General features: G+C 36.5%; 1 protein-coding gene across 4 annotated transcripts in view; it reads left to right on the top strand.

The window, feature by feature from the left end:
* Positions 1 to 21,245, top strand: part of STX18 (syntaxin 18) — a 117,880-nt gene that overhangs the window by 22,970 nt on the left and 73,665 nt on the right. The window contains exon 1 of one of the 4 annotated variants that reach the window (XM_021669431.2): positions 18,922 to 19,024. The exons of the other annotated variants lie outside the window; for them this stretch is intronic. The gene's annotated coding sequence lies outside the window, so the exon portion shown is untranslated. Of the gene's footprint in view, positions 1 to 18,921; positions 19,025 to 21,245 lie in introns of those variants that run through there. 4 annotated transcript variants of the gene reach the window in all.

Consider the following 21,245-nt stretch of genomic DNA (forward strand, 5'->3'; position numbering starts at 1 on the left):
CTGTTGGTCCCTAGTGGTCTGACATGGGAAATGCATCTCCTGTTTCATTAGGACTTTCCATAAAGCTTCACATTTGACTAGAAACAAAAATCTTAGTAGTTTTAGATAGATTGATTGGCTTATTTAAAGTGTTCCTTGAGCTACAGATGAAGTTAATAATCTTCTTAATCTCATTAAAAATAGATGAACTACATATAAAACTTGAGTACTAGATTAGCACCTGTATTTCAAGTCACTTAGGAAATGGGGGATAATTCTGTAAATGCTTGTGTGTTAAGTATATTGAGTAAATTGTCAGGATTTTTCTCTGTCATCTTTTTGTCAGCTTTATCATGCTTAATTTTCAAGAAAATAATGTGTTTGTTACTGTGGTCTCACCATGATTTCACATTGGCTTATGCATGATATTTTATTGTCTCTGTCCTAGAAAATTATAGCAGTTTTTATGAGGAGCGGTTTGTGGGTTCACACAACCCACTTGGAGTGCCATTTACTATAATTCTCTTCTAAAAGGACCATAAAACATCATGTAAATTGTTTAAAAAGGGAAAGACCTTTTTTGAGAAAGGCTAAGAAGAAATCTTTCCAGGTTTTCTTTTGTTTCTTATAGTCAGTTTTATGATTTTAAATTCCCAATTTATTTAGAGAGCTAATGTCATAAAATAAAGTACACTTGTATATAAGTAAACCGTTGTGAACTAGAGCTGGGCTAGAACTGGGTGTTGCTGATGCAGATAATATCAAATTCATTATTTTATAATCTTTTAACATATGTTTTTTGTGACTTTGGAAATGAAATTAAAGAAATGAAGGAAGAGGCTGGGTGTGGTGGCTCATGCCTATAATCCTAGCACTTTGGGAGGCCAAGGCAGGCAGATCACAAGGTCAGGAGTTCAAGACCAGTCTCGTCAAAATAGTGAAACCCTATCTCTACTAAAAATACAAAAAATTAGCTGGGTGTGGTGGTGTGTGCCTGTAATTCCAGCTATTTGGGAGATTGAGGCAGGAGAATAGCGTGAACCTGGGAGGCAGAGGTGGCAGTGAGCTGAGACTGCACCATCGCACTCCAGCCCAGGCGACAGTATGAGACCCTGTGTCAAAAAAAAAAAAAAAAAAAAAAGAAGGAAGAGAGGAGAGAAGAGAGGAAGGAAGGAATTAATTTATAGCCTGTATATATATATATTTTTTAAACCCTTATGTTTTCTTAAGTAGCGATGTGTTTATAATCTACATTAAGGCATAATTTTTGGTGACCAGTCCTATAAAACTCACATTTAAATTCACAAATAGATTTACTTAGAGAAACTTTTTTCCCTTGGCAGTTTTACCATTTAGATTGGCTTGTTGCACTCAGTTTATATACAACCTTTCGAAGAAAGAATTAAATAGCACAATAACAAGGCCAAAGTCCTATCACAGTTTTCTATACAAATGCCTTATTCTGATATTATCTTGGCTTTGTGCATGAGCTCTAAGAAGAGTAAGGACGGAAATTGTTAATAATTTTCTACAGCATTTACGTGGTTCTTTGTGCTTTTAGTCACTTAATACAAGTATATCTTATGTTTAACAAACCGTTATAAGAAAATCCATGTATGTCTGAAATATAAATTGGGGCAGATGTTCATTTTGCATAAAGATATAACACATTTATTATAGATTTTTCGTTTTTAAAGCCACTTCTGTAGCGCATGCGAGATCTTTATATTTGCAACATTTTATAAGAATGCTTACAAAGGGAATGATGATTGCTATATTCAAGTAGGTAGTGATATAAACATTTGTCTCTGTAAAATATTATCTTTTCAAATTAGTGGTTCTTAAAAACACAAGATTATCTGTGTGGTTTACAGACTCCTTGGTTTTGTGATAAGAAGAGATTGTAGATCACATTTATGCATTTTTTAGAGTGTTCGTAAAATTGCTAGGTTTTCTTGAACATGGTTATAAATCTTTTTGCTTTAATAGTAATGCTTTCTACATACATATGTCACTTCATGAAGAATATCAACTTAGGTTTTAATTATGTGACTATAAATTTGCCTTTTCCTTATATGTGAAAACACAACACCAACAAAAAACCAACTTCCTAAAATATCTGAACTTTTTGGGATTATTCTTTATTCTACACTGTCTTCCTATTTTTATTTTTCTGATGTTGGGGTGTTTCTATTTAGTATCACAGTAGCCAGCTGAAGTGAATTTTGGGAATAGAAAATGAAGCTATAATTGGAAAGGAGATTTTGAAAAAATAGAAGCACCTAATATCATTATACGGGTGGGACTAGGGAAGAATGTACTTACGAGCCTCAATACTGCTGGTACAGAACAGCCTTGGAAATTCTGTAGCTACTTTCCAAAGGATTGTTTGATAGAGTTGGGAGCTCCTTTGACCAAATCTAAAGCCTGAGAACCAACTTCTGTGATAAAGTATGCTAAGCAAAAAAGACTCTTTGTGGCATTTTAACCGATTCTACTGAGTATGCCACAAATGTTCGTCAAAATTTTGTGTATAGTGCTATTGCATAAATTGTTTTAATATGGGATGTTTGGAAATAAGATACGTACTACACTGAAGGGACCAAATACTGAATTCTCCCAAGTTAGACAGTATTTTTCACTATGAATTTATAATACATTGCTATATAACAACACCATTATTATTGTAAGTGATATCGAATGTTATGTTTAGAGTTTTTATTTTTTTTAGATTGGAAAATAGTTTTACTTTTTAATGTTAGCACAGACAAAATATTTCCTATTCATTTATAGTTATTAAATAAAAATGCATAGCACTTTAGTCAAGAATATATTGTTTTATAAAGTATTTGGTTGCAAGATATCTTAAGATTATTTTTCTTACAACTTAAATGCAGAATGTTGATGTTTCCTTGTTTCTGTTTTTCACTTGAGTGGGTCAAAATATTTTTCATGGACTTTGGATATAGCTAAAGATTTTTTTTTAAATCTTCATCAGTGTGGCCAATTCCTGTCGGAAAAGAGGCATAATTTTTCAATTTTTTCCTCCAAAACTGCAACTTCAGAAAATATGTAAGAGATGTAGCAATTAACCTACATGCACATTTATAATACTAGAAAATGGGCAGCTAGTTATATTCAAAGACAGGATCTGATAGGCCCAAATTGCTTAAAACATCACAGTTATTGAAGATATACCCCAGGGAATTTGAGAAACCATTTAACAGATGAAAGTACATTTTGAAAAGTCTGACCTTACAGGCAATCATAAAATGAATCAAAACAGTGCTTTTTTCCCCCCTGAAATGTACAGAGCCCATCTGTGTCTAATCCAGTAATTATAGACTGTGTTCAATTACCTTTTCAAACTTGGAGCAGACTGGAGACTAGGCAGTGAACAAACATAGGGTTTTGTCTAGACCTCAATTGACCACAGTCTAAAACCTGAATTTATATCTAATTTTATTTTTTGTTTGGTTTGATAGTTCTTAAAGGATTCATTTTTGCTACTTGGTGTTTTACCTTCTTAGATTTGAGATACTGCCTTTTCTCATCACAAAAGCTTTTGTATCAGTTATAGCTTATGCTGTAATCAGATGCCGTTTTTGGAATACTGACTCTTGTCTGCAAATCAATAATTTGCACTGGAGGAAAGACTGCATGGGGTGGGGGAGGCGATTTACCAGTGAGTAGTATTTTTTTAAAGTAGCCTTTAAAATGTTGCTGCTGACTATAACTCTTTTTTATGTGCTAGAAAAAAATTTAAATTTAGAAAACTATAGGTAATTTCCAGTTGCTTTGTACACTTAATTTCTCAAAAATATGTGTAGATTGTTAAAGCACATTTGTCTCTTTCTTATCAAATATGTTGTATAGTTTTTTCTATTTACACATTTTAATTGCATTTACTAATCAGACTGGTATCCAGTATAAGATACAGTATATATATTCAAAGTCTACTTCAAATTATTTCTCTTAATAAAGTCCGTTTATGATCTGATGAATCTTTGAGAATTACCATGAACCACCACAGCCAGTTCAAAATATTTAAATTTTTTCCAGGAACCTTGGCTATTCAAGTTTTTCTTAAAACACAAAGCAAACAAAAGATGGCACAATTTTTAGAACTGTTCTTTTTTTCCATTATTTAGCATTCACGGTTATTAACATTATAATTAGCATTGGAAACAAACGTTTTGAGGTATTAGAAGTAATCATTGCATATTAGACCATAAACTTTTCTAGAAATTTTACAAACATTCCTAGTATGTTAAATTATTATTTTATTATTTTTTAAAGTTGTATTCATTTAGGTCTCACTATCCTTTGGAACTTTTAAGGACTTTGTCATTGGGGGACGGAAGTAGTTTTATTTGGTTGCATGAATGTACTTTCTCAGAATTATATGGAGAAAATGAAACTTAAAGATTACAAGTACCTTATGTTGAATGTTTCCATGAGACGTTACTTGTGAACACTTGGATAATATGATTTTCTTCCCTCCTTCCTGTCCCCATAGTTTTTGTAGGTATTGTTATAATGAGGCTTCATTGTATGCTCCTTAGGATCTGAAGGCAAAGGATTGTCTTCGTAACTAGGAACTTGAGAGACTTTTTGGATCCTCTCTCATTTACCCCCTTACCTGATCCAAAGAAAGCATTCTCGATTCTTTCTCTCTCTCTCTCTCTCTTTTTTTTCCCCACAGATCAGAGCTCCCTCCTAGTTCCTGCTTTCATTATCTAATGTACGGGTACCTCCTTTGGTGGTTTGGATTTTATATTCATTGATTAACCTGTTTATGCCACTTCCACTAGACTGTAAGCTCCTTCAGATCAAAGACTAGATGGATGTTATCCCATTGTATTACTGCTTCAAACACAGTGCCTGGCTTGTGACAGCCTCTTGCTCCTTGTTGATTGAATGAGAACAGAGCGGGATCATCCATTCAGGGTTCTTAGTATTGAAAGGTAGGAGTGAAGGATCCTTAAAAGTTAGTAGAAATCACATCTAAATAACAAGTAACTCTTTTTTGCCATAACCAAATAACTGAAAAATAGAACTTTTTGAAAATTTCTCACTTTAATTTTTTTTAATGAGACCAATGATAGAATGAATTTTATTCATGAAGTCTCCATTTTCCATTGAAGCGGCACTATCTGTTGCTGTGCTTAACAACTTGATTGCTTTACTTATGGCATTTTTTTTTTTTTTGAAATGAAGTCTTGCTCTGTCGCCCAGGCTGGAGTGCCGTGACAAGATCTCGGCTCACTACAACCTCCGCCTCCCAAATTCAAGCGATTCTCCCGCCTCAGCCTCCCAAGTAGCTGGGACTACAGGTGCATGCCACCACACCTGGCTAATTTTTTGTATTTTTTGTGGAGATGGGGTTTCACCATGTTGGCCAGGAAGATCTCGATCTCCTGACCTTGTGATCTGCCTGCCTCGGCCTCCCAAAGTGCTGGGATTATAGGCGTGAGCCACTGCGCCCAGCCATACTTATGGCAATTTATATGCAACTTCTTTTTCCATCTGCAGTGAGAAGACTGAGAAACATTTCTCTGATTCATATATCTATGTATATATTTTTCTTCCTGATTCATAGAGAAGCCTTGCAGAAATAGTCATTATACAGTGTTGAACACTTACTACTTTCAAGGTGCTGCTTGATACAGGGAAGCCATAATACACAAGTCCTGGCCATGGGAATTTTGAAGTGTGTGGTTGATAATCATGTCTCCTTTAGGCTGGATTCTCTCCTGCAATGGAAGGTGCCCTCTCAACCTCTTAAGGTTCTTTCTCCAGTATTGACTCTTAGTAATTGCATGTCCTTACCCCCGCTAAGGTCCTCAATGTCTTCATCACACAACTACCCTCAGGTTAAAAAGGGAAGAAATCACGTCATTTATAAAAGCAGTGATGGAACATCAGTCTTTATAAGAAAAAATAGAAGTTTATGATTGTCTTATCACAGTCAACTGGCAAGTCATTACTGCATTAGCAAGGAGATATCCCAGGCCTCTGGGTTTGCTGTAAAGATTGAGTGCTGGGGTAGTTTTTACTCAGCATTAAAAATGTCATTGGCCATGCTGTTTTGTCGGGTATCTGTTTAAAATGTAGCAGTGTAATTTTTACTAGCTTTTGATTTTAGAGATTTTCAATGTGTCACATTTAAATAATCTACTTATGACCTTTGAAAGATTATTATACCTTTATGTTGCTTACCAGGGAATGTGGCTCCTAAAAGTAACCATAAGATCTAAGAACAGAGCAGTGTGGGCCATGACCATTAGACGACTTCCACCAAACAGTCTGTGACTGTTGGTTGAAATCTCCTACACTTTCCTTTCCTTTCTTCAGACCTTTTTCTCTGTCCTTTGATTATGATTGGCTCCTGGTGAGATAAAGTGGTATGCTTCTGGAATAAAGCTGTAGTCAGGCACTTCAGTCTAATTCTACTGGAAGATCCCAGATGAATGGGAAATCCCATGAGCTCTGGCTTGCCTAAGGCAAAGCTGAGATTTGAGATCCAGGCCAGACCAGAGCCCATTCTCTATCTGAATCTCCAGTCTCAAAGTACAGGTGCTTCTTTACTTAACATAGAACTGAATTTCTGAGATTTGCTAAAGAGACAAGCAGGGAAGGATTTCCTGTGTCTGTCTCCTCTCATTCTTTGGGAAGTCTTAAAATTTTTAAATTTAGACTGCTTCCTTCTTTAAATTCTAAATTGAATGCATTTATGTTCGTTTGATATGTATATATTATATTACTGGATTTTATTCTTGAACCTAGTTGGAGTTTCAGGGCAAATATTTGGTTTTCTGTCAGCCCACAAATTGAGCAATGGTTGGTCAATTATGGTCTTCTGTTGACTGAGGCAGAGTCACATGTTAAAAGTGTATTTTATTAATAGCCCACAAAACATACCAACTTCCAGCTTTTTGTCATGTCTAACTTTGAGCAATATTCAGTAACAGTATTCCCAGTTTTCATCTGAGAATTACTTAAATATATCATTCAGAAAGTCACTTTAAGATACGTTGGTGAAAAAACCTTCAAGCATAGATACTGTGTATTTTGCTTGCCTACTTACTAACTCATGCTTCCCAGAGTACCTAACTCACAAAAATGCCTGAAATGAAGAAAAACAAATCTAGTTCAATATTATAAAGGATTGTTAATGTCCTGGCTGTTTGCTGTATGGTGTGCTTGTTAATCAGCAGTAGATGATTGTGGTGGATACCTATTCTTGGTCCTGAAACCACCCTTCTATCAACAGTAGTACCTTCCTTCTTTGGGGAACTGATCCCACCTCTGGCTTCAAGTGATTTCTGTACAAGCTGCTGTGTTTCCGTAACATCTTCTACCCTCTAGGTCATAGACCACAGGTAGCTATGAGACTCGAATCAGGCCAGTCAGAATCCTTTCCTAAGATTTTTTTAAAAATTGGAATTAAGAAAAAGAATTATCCTTAGTCCAAAGGCCTGGATTTCAGCAAACAAAGCTCAAGAGCTATTGTTGGCCAGTTTTCATTGCTGAGCTGCAATGAGAAAATTAAGGCTAAATGCAGACAGAACAAGTAGGAGTTAAGAGTTCTAGAGGAGTTTTAAATATCTGGGTTAGTTGTTTCAAAGGCTAGCTGTATCCTTGCCTTTCCCATGTTTTGATCATTTAAACCGGTGGCTCTTGCTTCTAGGGGACATTTGCCAACATCTGAGACATTTCTGGTTATTACAGCTAGAGGGCTGCTACTGGCATCTAACAGATAGAGGCCAGGGATGCTTCTAAACATTCTACAATGTACAGCTCTCCCACAAACACCCTCACCTCCGCCCCTCAAACAAAGAATTATCCAGCCCAAAATGTCAATTGGGCTTAAGTTGGTAAAACCTGAATTTTAACCCATCCTTCATATATTACCTGAGTATTTTTCAAATCTCCTCTCCCCCTGTTTTGCAAAGCTAGCTAGAATTAGTTTATATTTAAGAGGACCTTATCTAACCTAGGGGCGTGCGTGCACACATGCACACACATAATAATCGTGAAGTGTTGTTTAGTGATTGTACACATTTCAGTCCCATATTTAAGGTTTTTCAGCTTATAGCTGCCCTAGTATACAAATATCTTATCACCCAGGTTTAGAAGAACTATTGATTCCCCTACCATATAGATTCAAATAGATATTTCTAGGCTGCCTTGGGTACCTAAACAATATACATTCCAAACTATTGAAGCAAAGGCTATTCAGAAATTGCTACTAGGATTGCATCAAAATTGTGCTGTCCTCCCTAAGATTTCTTTTACAATTAATATTCAGCTCATGTATTAGAGATGTAATCGCTATTTTTAGGAATGATTATGATAAAAATCAAGTGTTCAGTTTCATAAAACAAAACATAACTGTCATATTAAGTCTTTGATAAAGCATTGCTAGCACAAGGAACTGTGAGGGTCCACATTAGTATAGGGTGGACAAGCTACATTCCTCTTTGAAACTGTCATAATGCACTGTAGCTTTGATTCATCTTCCAACCCACATTCAAGCCATGGCATGGATTTCTTTTTTTTTTAATTTTTAAAATTTTACTTTAAGTTCTGGGATATATGTGCAGAATGTGCAGGTTTGTTATGTAGGTATACATGTGCCATGGTAGTTTGCTGAACCTTTCAGCCTGTCATATAGGTTTTAAGCCCTGCATGCCTTAGGTATTTGTCCTAATGCTCTCCCGTCCCTTTGCCTCCCCACCCCACGACAGGCCCCAGTGTGTGATGTTCCCCTCCCTGTGTCCATGTGTTCTTTTTGTTCAGCTCCCACTTATGAGTGAGAACATGTGGTGTTTGGTTTTCTGTTTCTGTGTTAGTTTGCTGAGAATGATGGCTTCCAGCTTCATCCATGTCTGTGGAAAGGACATGATCTCATTCTTTTTTATGGCTGCATAGTATTCCGTGGTGTATATGTACCACATTTTCTTTATCCAGTCTATCATTGATGGGCATTTGGGTTGGTTTCATGTCTTTGCTATTGTGAATAGTACTGTAATAAACATACATGTCCATGTGTCTTTATAGTAGAATGATTTATAATCCTGTGGGTATACACCCAGTAATGGGATTGCTAGGTCAAATGGTATTTCTGGTTCTAGATTCTTGAGGAATCTCCATACTGTCTTCCACAATGGTTGAACTAATTTACACTCCCACCAACAGTGCAAAAGTGTTTCTATTTCTCCACAGCCTTGCCAGCATTTGTTCTTTCTTGACTTTTTAATAATCACATGTCATGGATTTCTTGATGGACAGATTGATGAAAAGAATGTTAGTGAATGATTTGACAAGGAGGATCTCAGACATTTAGCAGGTGCCTGCAGTTAATCACCTAGATTAAGAACCAGATTTAAGATTACTTATATTTTACACACAATCTTTTTTCTTTACCTTTCTTTGACTAATTGTTTTAAAAAAAACCTGTGACCAGGGATAATCTGTGTTTCTCTTTCCCTGCCTTCCTCTATTGCTTTGGTTAAACTAAAGTTAAACTAGCAGAATATTTTGTGAAGCCGAGTTTCTCTTTCTGTCTCTCTCCTAGTTGACACATACTAGGCACCCATTATAAAATGCTCATAAAATGATGAATGGTGATTTCCTCCAGCCCCATAGCTCTAAATATTCTCTGTAGTCCAGTAACTCCCAGATTTCTATTTCCAGGTCAGAGTTCTCTTTGAAACCCTACATTTAGAAACGTCTATAGATGTCTACCTACCTGATGTTATTTCTGCTACCTGAGTATCTTATAGACACTTAATCTCCTTGCTGTTCATCACACATGCTTGATACACACCTGTCTTAGGGCCTTTGTACTTACTGTTTCCTCTACTTGGAATGGTTTTCCCGAAGTATTTGCCTGGAAATATCTGCCTGCTTAACTTTTACTTCTCCTTCAAACATTTTCTTATATGTCATCTTTTCAGTAAGTTCATCCTGACCATTCTATTGAAAATTAGAATTCACCTCTTGCCCTGCACTCTTCCTAGATTTCCCTTACCTTGCTTTACTTTTGCTTTTTGTCTAATGCTCTTATCACCACTTACCATACTTTGCTAACACACTTATTGATTTTAACATATTTATTATACTTATTATTTGTCTAAAATATGGCTGGATTGTAAGCAAAACCCCATTTAAATCAGGGTCTTTTGACTCCAAGTTAAATTTTTGTTACAAGACAACCTACAGAATGGGAGAAAACTTTTGTAATCTGTCCATCTGACAAGGGTCTAATATCCAGAATGTACAAGGAACTTAAACAAATTTACAAGAAAAAAAAAACCCTTTAAAAAGTAGGCAAAGGACATGAGCAGACAGTTCTCAAAAGAAGATATACATGTGGCCTACAAACAGATGATAAAAAGCTCAACATCATCGATGATTAGAAAAATACAAATCAAAACCACAATGATACCATCTCATGCCATTCAGAATGGTGATTATTAAAAAGTCAAAAAACAACAGATGCTGGTGAGGTTGCAGAGAAAAAGGAACGCTTTTACACTGTTGGTGAGAGTGTAAATTAGTTCAACCATTGTGGAAGACAATGTGGCGATTCCTCAAAGAACTAGAGGCAGAAATACCATTTGAGCCAGCAATCTCATTACTGGATATCTACGCAAAGAAATGTAAATAATTCTGTTATAAAGGTACATGCATGCGTATGTTCATTGCAGCATTATTCACAATAGCAAAGACATGGAATCAACCTAAACCCATCAGTGATAGACTGAATATAGAAAATGTGGTACATATACTCCATGGAATACTATGCAGCCATAAAAAGGATGATCACGTCCTTTGCAGGGACATGGATGGAGTTGGAAGCCATTATCCTCAGCAAACTGGTAAAAGAACAGAAAACCAAACACTGCCTGTTCTCACTTGTAAGTGGGAGCTGAATGATAAGAACACATGGAGACATGGTAGGGGAACAACACACACTGGGAACTGTCAAAGTGGGGGTTGTGGGGAGGGAGAGCATCAGAAGGAATAACTAATGGATGCTGGGCTTAGTACCTAGGTTATAGGATGATCTGTGCAGCAAACCATCATCGCACACATTCACCCATGTAACATATCCACACATTCTGCACATGTACCCCTGAACTTAAAAGTTGAAGAAAAAAAAGTTTTTGTTGTTACACACACGCTCCTTCTTGTTAACTTCAAAATAATCCTGACATTTTAGGATCTGGCACTCCTGGTTCTCCGAGTAACAAACGTCATATGTTTATTTTATATATAATTAAAGTGATGTTTCTTTGTTCAACACACACAAAAAAACAAGATTTTCACCAAATTTTTGGGATGATCTCAAGTGAAATATAGGATTATGTACCATAAATGGGAGGCAAGAAGGGATAGTTCAAAGAGATAGGTTGTATTCTAGAGAAGCAAAAATGGGGGATATGGTGAAGTCCATATGTATGACATACTTAAGATACCACGAACAGGCAAAAAACAAAAACGAAATAGCAGTGGTTTCAGATATGAGCCCTAAGTTGAAGTCCTAAAAGCAGATGCTTTTCACATGGGCACTTCAGTGTCCTGTGCACCGGTTGGGGGGCGGGGGCAGGTGTGTGTATCAGCCATTATCCCTTTTATTTAATGGTGATTAATAACTCTCCTGAGCAGGGATGGAAGGCCAGCTTGTATTGAAGTTTAAAACATCCTGTATTTGGACTCAGAATGCCTTATACTTTTGTGTTAGTATAGCCAAGGTCATTTGTTCTGAGGTTGCCTCTGTGGTACTGTGACCAGTCAGTGGTAAGCATGCAGTAAATACTGAATGCTTCCTTTCCAAGCTAGAACATAAGGGAGTAGGAGACTTGTATACTTTTCTTGATAGCTGCTGCTTTTTAACTTTTTTTTTAAACTGTGAATGTATTTTTATTTAGTCATTTTTGTTTACAATTGAAACTCTGGGAATTCAAAATTAACATCTTTGCCTGTGAGCTTCTTATAGACACCAGAAAGAGTTTCAACCTGTGTACCACATTGTTCTGCTGGGCTTTGATGAGCTGCTGCCATCCAGTTTCATGTGGATTCTCTTGCCCACAGTTTCACTTGGGAAGACCAGGTTCTTAAGGATTGCATTGTGCATGGCCGTTAGAGTACCCTCCTGGGACACTTTTGCTTATTTTTTGTATTTTTTTTTTTAATTGGCTTAGGCAGAATTCTCTGAGTGATAAAGACAGCATGCTTTCCACTGAACTTTTTCTCCAATTCACATGGTAGCCAGACTTGGATTTTCTGGAAAGATTTCAGTTGAGGAACGGGAACAAAGATGATTATAGCTTTCTGACCACCACCAACTTCAGTTTCCTTGGCTGCTGTAATATTCAGCTCCGTGAGCTGAGCCTTGAGGTCCGAGTTCATCTCCAGCTCCAGAAGAGCCTGGGAGGTGCTGGACTCGAACTCATCTGCCTTCTCGCCATTGGGCTTCATGATCTTGGCACTCGAACTGAACATGGCCTTCTCCCGGTGAGCACCGGCTTAGAGCTGCTTTTTAAAAATTTAAGTGTTATTTGTAGATTAACCTACAGTAAGATTGATGTTTTTGCTAATACATTTCTATGAATTTTAGCATTTTATATACAACAGTCCCATTCCCCACCTTTTCCACAGTTTAATTTTCCACAGTTTCAGTTGCCCATGGTCAGCTGTGGTTCAAATTTTATCATCTCACTTCATCACAAGAAGAAGAAAGGTGAGTACAAGAGAAAGAGACCACATTCACATAACTTGTGAGAATTTTTCTATTGTATTACTACTTTTATTCTCCAACTGTACCTAATTTATAAATTAAACTGTATCATAGGTATGTATGTATAGGAAGAAACATAGTATCTGTAGAGTTCAGTACTATCCTTGGTTTCAGGCATCCACTGGGGGGTCTTGTACTCTCTCCCTGTGTGTGTGTATGTGGTGTGTGTATGTGTGTTTTGAATACCCATTTCACAATTGGGATGCAGAACAGTTCCATCTCCCTTCAGAAACTCTCATGCTGTCCTTTTGTAGTCACGCCCACTCCCCTGAACCCACAAACTGTTCTCCATTGCTATAATTTTGTCTTTTCAGTAGTATCATATAAATGGGATCATATAATATGTTACCCTTTGAAACTGACTTCTTTTAGTCAGCATAATACCTTTAAGGTTCATTCTAAATGTGTATCAATAGTTCCTTCTTTGTTACTAAGTCGTATCTGTTACATGGAAGTACTACAATTATCTATCACCTGTTGAAGGACATTTGGGTTGTGTCTAGATTTTGAAAATTATAAATAGAACTACTACAAATATTTGTGTATAGATTTTTGCATGAGCATGCATTTTCATTTCTCTAGGGCAAATACCTAGGGGTAAGATCCCTAGGTCATCTGGTGAATGTGTGTTTAATTATATAAGAAACTGCCTGTCACAAATGTTCATAGCAGCATCATTCATAATACCAAAAAGTGAAAACAATCTGAGTGTTCATCAACTAATGAATGGATAAATAAAGTGTATATCCATGCAATGGAATATTATTTGGCAATAAAAAGGAATGAAGTACTGATACCTGCTGCAATATGGATAAACCTTGAAAATATGCTAAGTAAAAAAAAGGACCACCTATTACATAATTCCACTTGCCCATGGTCTCCGACTTACTAAGGTTCACGGTATGAATTTTCAACTTTCACAGTCCTGCAAAAGTAATACACATTCAGTAGAAACCATACTTCAATTTTTTGTTTTTGTGTTTTGAGACAGAGTCTCTGTCACTCAGGCTGTGGTGTGGTGGCTTGATGTCAGCTCACTGCACTACAGTGAGCCTCTCAGGTTCAAGCGATTGTCATGCTTCACCCCAGTAGCTGGAATTACAGACATGCACCACCACGCCTGGCTGATTTTTTTTATTTTTAGCAGACATGGGGTTTCTCCATGTTGGCTAGGCTGGTCTCGAACACCTGGCCTCAAGTGATCTGCCTGCCTTGACCTCCCAAAGTGCTAGGATTACAGGTATGAGCCACCGCACCCAGCTTGTACTTCAAAGTTTGAATTTTGGTCTTTTCCCAGGCTAGCAATGTGTAGTAGGATACTCCCTCTTGATGCAAGGCAGCAGCTCTCAGCCAGCCATGCACTCATGCGGGTAAACAACCCATACTTTACAGTGTACTGTATTCCCAGCAATCTTTGGATATGATTTTGCCCAACTGTAGGTAAATATTTCTATAAGTGTACTGAGCACATTTAAGGCAGGCGAGGCTGCGCTATGGTGTTTGGTAGGTTAGGTGTATTAAATGCATTTTTGACTTCCCATATTTTCATTTTATGATGGGTTTACTGGGACATAACCCCATCATAAGGCAAGGAACCTCTGTACGTGAAATGTCCAGAACAGGAACATGGAGTCAGAAAGTAAACTGGTTGCCCAATGTTGGGAGTGTTGGGGAAAATGGGGAGTGACCACTAATGGATATGATGAAAATGTTGGGGGTGATGAAAATGTTCTAAAATTGACTGGAGAGATGATTGCACAACTTTTGAATATACTAAAAACCATGGAATTGCACAATTTAAATGGGTGAATTGTTTGGTATGTAAATTAGAGCTCAATAAGGCTATTTTTTTTTATTAAAAAACTACCACTCGTTTTCTAAAGTGGCTGTACAATTTTGTGCACCCACCAACAATGTTTGAGAGTTCTAGTTGTTCCACATTCTCACCAGCACTTGGTATTGTTAGTAATTATTATTTCAGTTATTTTAATAGGTGTGTAGTGATACATCATTGTTAATTAGCATTTCTCTAATGGCTAATGAGGTCAAACATCTTTCATGTGCCCCTTTGTCTTCTTCAGTTAAGTGTCTGTTCAAGTCTTTTGCCCATTTTTAATTTAGTTTTTTGTTTTCTTAGTTTAGAGTTTGAGAATTCTTTATACATTCTGGACAACAAGTCCTTAGTCTTCCATTTAGCTTGTCTTTTCGTTCTCTTAAAAGTCTCTGTCTTTTAAGAGCTCTGGTACCACTCGAAACTTATCAAGAAGTATTATTATTAAAGTAAATACTTCTTGATAAGTTTCGAGTGGTACCAGGCTTTATTGTCTGTGGATTCCTGTATCCCGAGTGCCTAATAGAGTCTGGCACAGAATAGATACTGAGTTAATATTTGATGGATGAATGAATGAATGAATGACCTCATTTTACTGATTAGCAACAGATTTTTTTTTTTCTGAGAGATAATAGATATATAAGAAGTAAATCAGAATAGATCATTTCCCTGATTAAAACATTTCCTTCCAGGTATCTCCTTAGGAAAAAAAAATCTCTACTGTAGATTAGAAGGCATGGGATGATCCAGCTTGATTCCTTGAACATTTCATGTTCTCCTCCTCTTCACAGCCTGTACATATACTGTTCCTCTGTTCTTGGAACTTCCTCTGAATTACATGCCAAAACTGTCATTAACTTTTTTTTAGTGACCTGTCAGACAACAACATAATTAGATTCTCTGTTAATTTTGTTGGATGGAAAAAAATTGGGAGCCCTTGACTTGATCTGTTGTCCAGTCATTAGAGTCATTCACTTTCTCAGCTTCCCCAGGATTTCTGAGTGTCGCTTTATTAGAGGTTTTTATATCTGGGACAGTGCAGCTGTCATATGGGGTCATGTTTGGTGAGAGCTCTGTTTTTGTTTTCTGAAGTGGGCGAAGGAGATTGCATCGGGCATGTGGGAAAGTAGAACCAGTGAGGTGTAGGTTGTGGCAGATTCTCATGCAGATCTGCTAGGAAGGAAAGAGATGAAGGGTGGGGATCTAGACATCAGTTCCCTTAAAATTACATGTTCCACGCACACCTTAGCAATTCAGCCTCCACTCCCAGGGATACCCATCCCTCCGTTGTGTGGACTGCTGCTGAAAGCTACAACAGGGCAAAGAGCTATGTATTTTCCCTTTTTTCTTCAACACAATTTCCTCAACTCAAGGCGTCTAGTAAGAACTCAATAAAATTTTGTTTTACTGATATTGAATACAGGGAAAAACTTTTCATGTAAAATTTGACTCCAAACCTATGAACCTTTTCAGTTTCATTTGAAAAGATATAAAAGGGAAAGTTTTATCCTTGAGTAGTCTTTTATGCTATGAAGTTAATTTTCAAGAATAGAAACATTCTTTTACAAGTAAAGTTTTATTGACTCCTAGCTTCTTGCTAACTTAATAACACTGCCAATTTCCCTAAATTATTTTTCTCTGTTTTCCCAATTACATTGTTTTAGGTAATTTTTACTGTTTTTCAAGTAATAAGGTCCTACTCAAATTTACTACAACAATGTTAGGGTGTTTTTGGTACATTTTATGCTGATGTAGTTTTCAGAAGATAAAGAAAAATAGTGTTGTCATTTGTTTTCTTTTTGCCTGTAGTGCTTTTAAGGTACCTGACAGATACTTTTAGGCATATTACAGCAATAGAAGTCTTTGTGTGTACGTCAGATAAGTATGTTCTGTGCTGTTTAGAAATATTAACTGCAGAGTGGCAGCTTCATCTTTCCGTTAATGTGCAGATTCTTAATGCTTAGGAGTATCCTGGAGATTTCTGTTTTTCTGCAGAAAATCTAATACAGACTTTTGGTTGCCTTTTAAAATGCTATACTTCTCCAGGAAACCTTATCTTTAATATAGCATCTGGTTTTCTGTGAAGTTACAAGTTTGAATCAGAATTTCCAGCTGTGGCATCTAGTTTTATGGAGCCTGAATTGAGAATCAAAAACTGGTTATGTATTTAAATACCAGAAGTAAATGTTGTCTTTCTTTTTATAAAACAGTCTGGCAATTGTATTTAAGTGTTTCCAGTTTAAGGAAGATTAAATAATAGCTGAACAGCTTTAAGTGAATAGGGTACATTTTATTCTTCTGTTACTGTCCTATGAATCTAAACACTCATTGTCTCCACAGCAGAAGATAAGAATCATAAAATACTAGAACGCAAAACAGCCAGAGAGGTCATGTAGTGTGACTCTTCTCATTTTCCAGATGAGGAAACTGAGGTCTTATTTTCCCTTGTGTAGAGAAGATATTAATAGTTGCTAACGAGGGAAAGAATTGGGTTTAATTGCGTTAGAATAATCATGTTGTTTACTGTTTTAAAATGCAGTCATTCAGACAGACAGTGGGAGGGAGGTGGCAGCAATGGTCCTGTAGGGTGGCCTGCTTGCCTAGGAGGCTGGGAGGGGTGCTGTGAGGCAGACAGAACTAGAAACCATGTGGCAAAAATGTGGCTACATTTTAGAAATGCTCCTAAACTTTTAGCTTTGTAACTCCTTTTTTAAGCCATTGTTTTAAGGAATGACAAAATCGAAGATTCAGTATACAAAAATACTCTGGCATAGTTTAGCAAAAAGACGTTCGTTACAGCATAATTTGTCCTAGTGAAAAATTAGAAGAAACAAACTAGGTGTCCACCAATTCTCCTGCCTCAGCCTCCTGAGTAGCTGAGATTACAGGTGCCTGCCACCATGCCCAGCTAATTTTTTGCATTTTTTAGTAGAGAAGAGGTTTCACCATGTTGGCCAGGTTGGTCTCGAACTCCTGACCTCAAGTGACACCCCCCCCCCCGCCACCACCACCACCTTGGCCTCCCAAAGTGCTGGGATTACAGGTGTGAGTCACAGTGCCTGGCCAAATTATGGTAAATTTAAACAATGAAATGTTACATGCACATTAAAGGTAATTTTTAAGAAGAATTTTTAATTACAAGGGGATGTACTCATTATGGTATTGAGTAAAGTAATTAGAATATAGGAATTACATAGAATATAGTTTTGCTTATATGAGGGAGATACAGTCATCCCTTGGTATCCTCAGGGGATTGGTTTCAGGACTCCCTGTGGATACCAAACTCTGTGGATGCTCAGGTCACTGATGAAAGGTGTAGTATTGGTGTATAACCAATACACACCCTCCTGTTTACTTCTCTGGGTTACTTATAAAACCCAGTACAATGTATGTACTACATAAATAGTTGTCATACTGTATTGGTTAGGGAATAGTAATAAGAAAAAAGTCTGCATATGTTCAGTACAACCATCCTTTTTAAAAAACTGTTTTCCATCCGTTCCACCACGGATGTGGGTGTGGAACCCATGGACACCCAGGGCCAAGTTATATGCATAAAATGGAAAAGAATATATTACAGTGATAAAAGAGTTTCTTTTTTTTTATTGTCTTCATATGAAGAAAATAATTTCTTTCTAGATGATGCTATGGACTGATTTTATTTTCCTCCTTATATTTTGCCTATCTCATAAACTCTTCGCTACAAGTAGAAAATAAGGTTGGAGAAAAGAAATTTAAAACTTAATTGAAGAGCTAGTTTTTTTTGTGACACCAAGTAAGAGAAAACTCTAAAAATCTCATTGAAGATAGGATCATAGACACATAAGTCCCTGATGCCTGTTCTAGGATAGTCACATGCAGCTGCCTCACCTGTACCCCCATGGTGAGGATCCCAGTGGTCTGGGACAGTGACCCATCTGGAACATGGGCAGTTGGGTCAAATCCACAAGAAACTGTTTTAAACGACAGTCATTTTATTTGAAAAAAAAAAAAAAAATCAATTTGAAAAGCCATTTTCACGTCACTGAACAAACATTCCTTTATTCCTTAATTCGGCAAGCAGTTTAGAGTGCCTACCAGTTAGTTCCTCTGACTTGAAGATAACATTCTGCTGCTAGTGATTTTTTACCCAGTGATTGTTGAAATGTTCATAAATCTCCTGCCAGAACGTTCTATTGTATAGGTAACTTGACAGTTCCTGTTCTCACCTGGTTCCGGTTTAATGATTAAGTTGGATTAGCTATTAAATAATGGATATTTGTGTAGAAGCCAGTCAATGAATACCTTTGAATCTGAAAATGCAGCTTTAATCAGTTCTAGGCTTGGTGAGATCCATATTGCTGTTTCTTTGCAGTACAACATGGGCAAGCAGCTGTGCAAATTAAATGCTGTTTTTCTAAAAGGTAAGCTTTTCCAGAACACAGTATGGTTTTCTTTGCTTTCAGAATTCTTTGAAAAATCTTTGAATATGTTGAAGTCCTCCATTCCACTTTATAATTTCAAATTAATAACTTCTTACTACTGTAATTTCATATGTTTTATACTACCCCCAGGAAAAAAAGTATTTACTTACTTCAAATTTCTTATATTGATTTCAGTTGGTCTCATTCCACATTACAATTATGGCTTTCCATTCCACAAGGTATGGTTTAGAGTTGTGTTTCAAATTTGAAATGGGTTGTGCATTAATAAAGCTACTGTTTTTAATTTGAAAGAAAAGATCTTTTAAGGAAAGTTTGTTAGGCACTGGGATAAATTTTTGAAATGTTTGTCTTATGTAAATTCATGATAGCCTCAAATTGTTATTCCTCTCCTAAGAAGTGGCACTTTCAGCTTCTTCATTTGCCCGTTTGGCTTAGTTGTATATTTTGTTTCATAGGCCATAACCAAGGAATTCTAGAGCTAGAATATGCTAAGTGAACTTTGTCTTCTTGCAAAAATAACCCTAAATTCTGTGAAATCAGTGATGTCTTACTTATTCCTAAAAACCCTCAGAGAAAGATATTTTGTATTTTTCCTAGTGCTTGGTTTCTTTTGTCGTCCATATCTTTCTCTCTCTTTGTCAGATAAAAAACCTAGATCTTTTTCTTAAAACTTAAACTGCTTTGCTATTTGATTTATGCTTACGTGAATATAATTTATTTTTTTATTATGCTTCTTAAATGTCCTGACTACCTATTTTGTGTGAGCTAATGGTTTTGCTCTGACAATAGTGTTTGTACACCAGTGAATTAGTATCACAAAACTGTTCTCCTTGGAGAGATTATGAAGTCTGATTTTGGATTGAACAATGATACAGATAGTCCAAACACAGGTGCTTACTTTTATTTACTTATTCAGTAAACATTAATGGAGTACCTGTTATGTGCCAGTCATTGGGCTGAAGATTGAAGATACAAAACAAAACCACCGGTGTTAGTGTTCTAATTAGTGTTTTAAGGTGTAGCAGTCTAATAGGGATACCTTTCTGATGTATTGGCAGTAATATTATTTTGGGGGGGTTATTATCATTTGTTGATCTTATTATCTAGTACTATTTTGTGAAGAAAAGTCACTGAAAACCTACTTGCTTCTTTTTGCTGGGAGTGCCTCTTCAGAAAAAAAAAAAAAATTCTAAAAAGAAAAAAGCTTTCAACTTTAGGGAAGACATAGATACATGAGTTGTAAGTTTTTCTTTATGAAAAACGATATGGACTGAGTTTCTATGGAACAAGCATTCCCCTTATTTAGAAAAGGATAATTAAGTTTGAATTTCCTGATTAATGTCGTTGTTAAAGTCTTATGTGACAGTTTTTAGTATGTAGGAAAACACAACATCTGCCCACTTACATGAGTTGGTAATCATCCCTTTCTTAGATACCATATACCTTAGATGCAGATACCTGTGAATACATGCTCTCTGGACAGAGGCATATTATTTCCTTACATTCCTGTGTCTTGGAAGGTAAAGTTGATGTTAGTTTTCCTCTTCAGGAACAAGACAAATTTCATCTTAAGTATAGTTGATATATCTCAGGAAAATAGGACAAGGTAATTCTGAGGATTGGTGAACACGTTTTTTTTAATTGGCAGATCTTACCATTTGTGTTTAGGGCAGTGATAATATGGTAGGTGGTGTGGACAGTAGTTAGGCACAAAGATTCTAGAGACAGATTAACTGAGTTTTAATCCAGTTCTACTGTGTACTCGCTGAGGGACATTGAGCACAGTACTTAACCTTTTGAGCCTCAGTTTTCTCCTATGTAAAATTGGGATAATCAATTTTCTCATGTATGAAATAATGACAACCTTATTAAGTCATTAATGAGAATTAAATGAGTTAATGTTTGTAGGACAATATAAAACCGTCTGGTGCATAGTGTTACATACGTGCTATTGAATGAGTGAATAGACATTTAGTTCTTCATTGATGTTTTTGGTTTTAATCACATGTTGTAATATAGTAGCAGGTTCTAGTTCCAGGGCCTGGTCAGTCAATGCTGATTACATACATTTCTCCCCCTGGTTTTTCTGCCTTGATGGTGCATTTTAAGCATTTTAGGAAACAGAAGTCTGTGCTCCTCCTCGGCGTATTGTCTGGTAGTCCCAAGAATTCAGCCTGAGCCTCAGAGTAAGTTGGAGGTC

This window comes from Aotus nancymaae, unplaced genomic scaffold (assembly GCF_030222135.1).
Source record: "Aotus nancymaae isolate 86718 unplaced genomic scaffold, 86718_ANA_hifiasm-v0.15.2.pri h1tg000006l, whole genome shotgun sequence".
NCBI lineage: Eukaryota > Metazoa > Chordata > Mammalia > Primates > Aotidae > Aotus > Aotus nancymaae.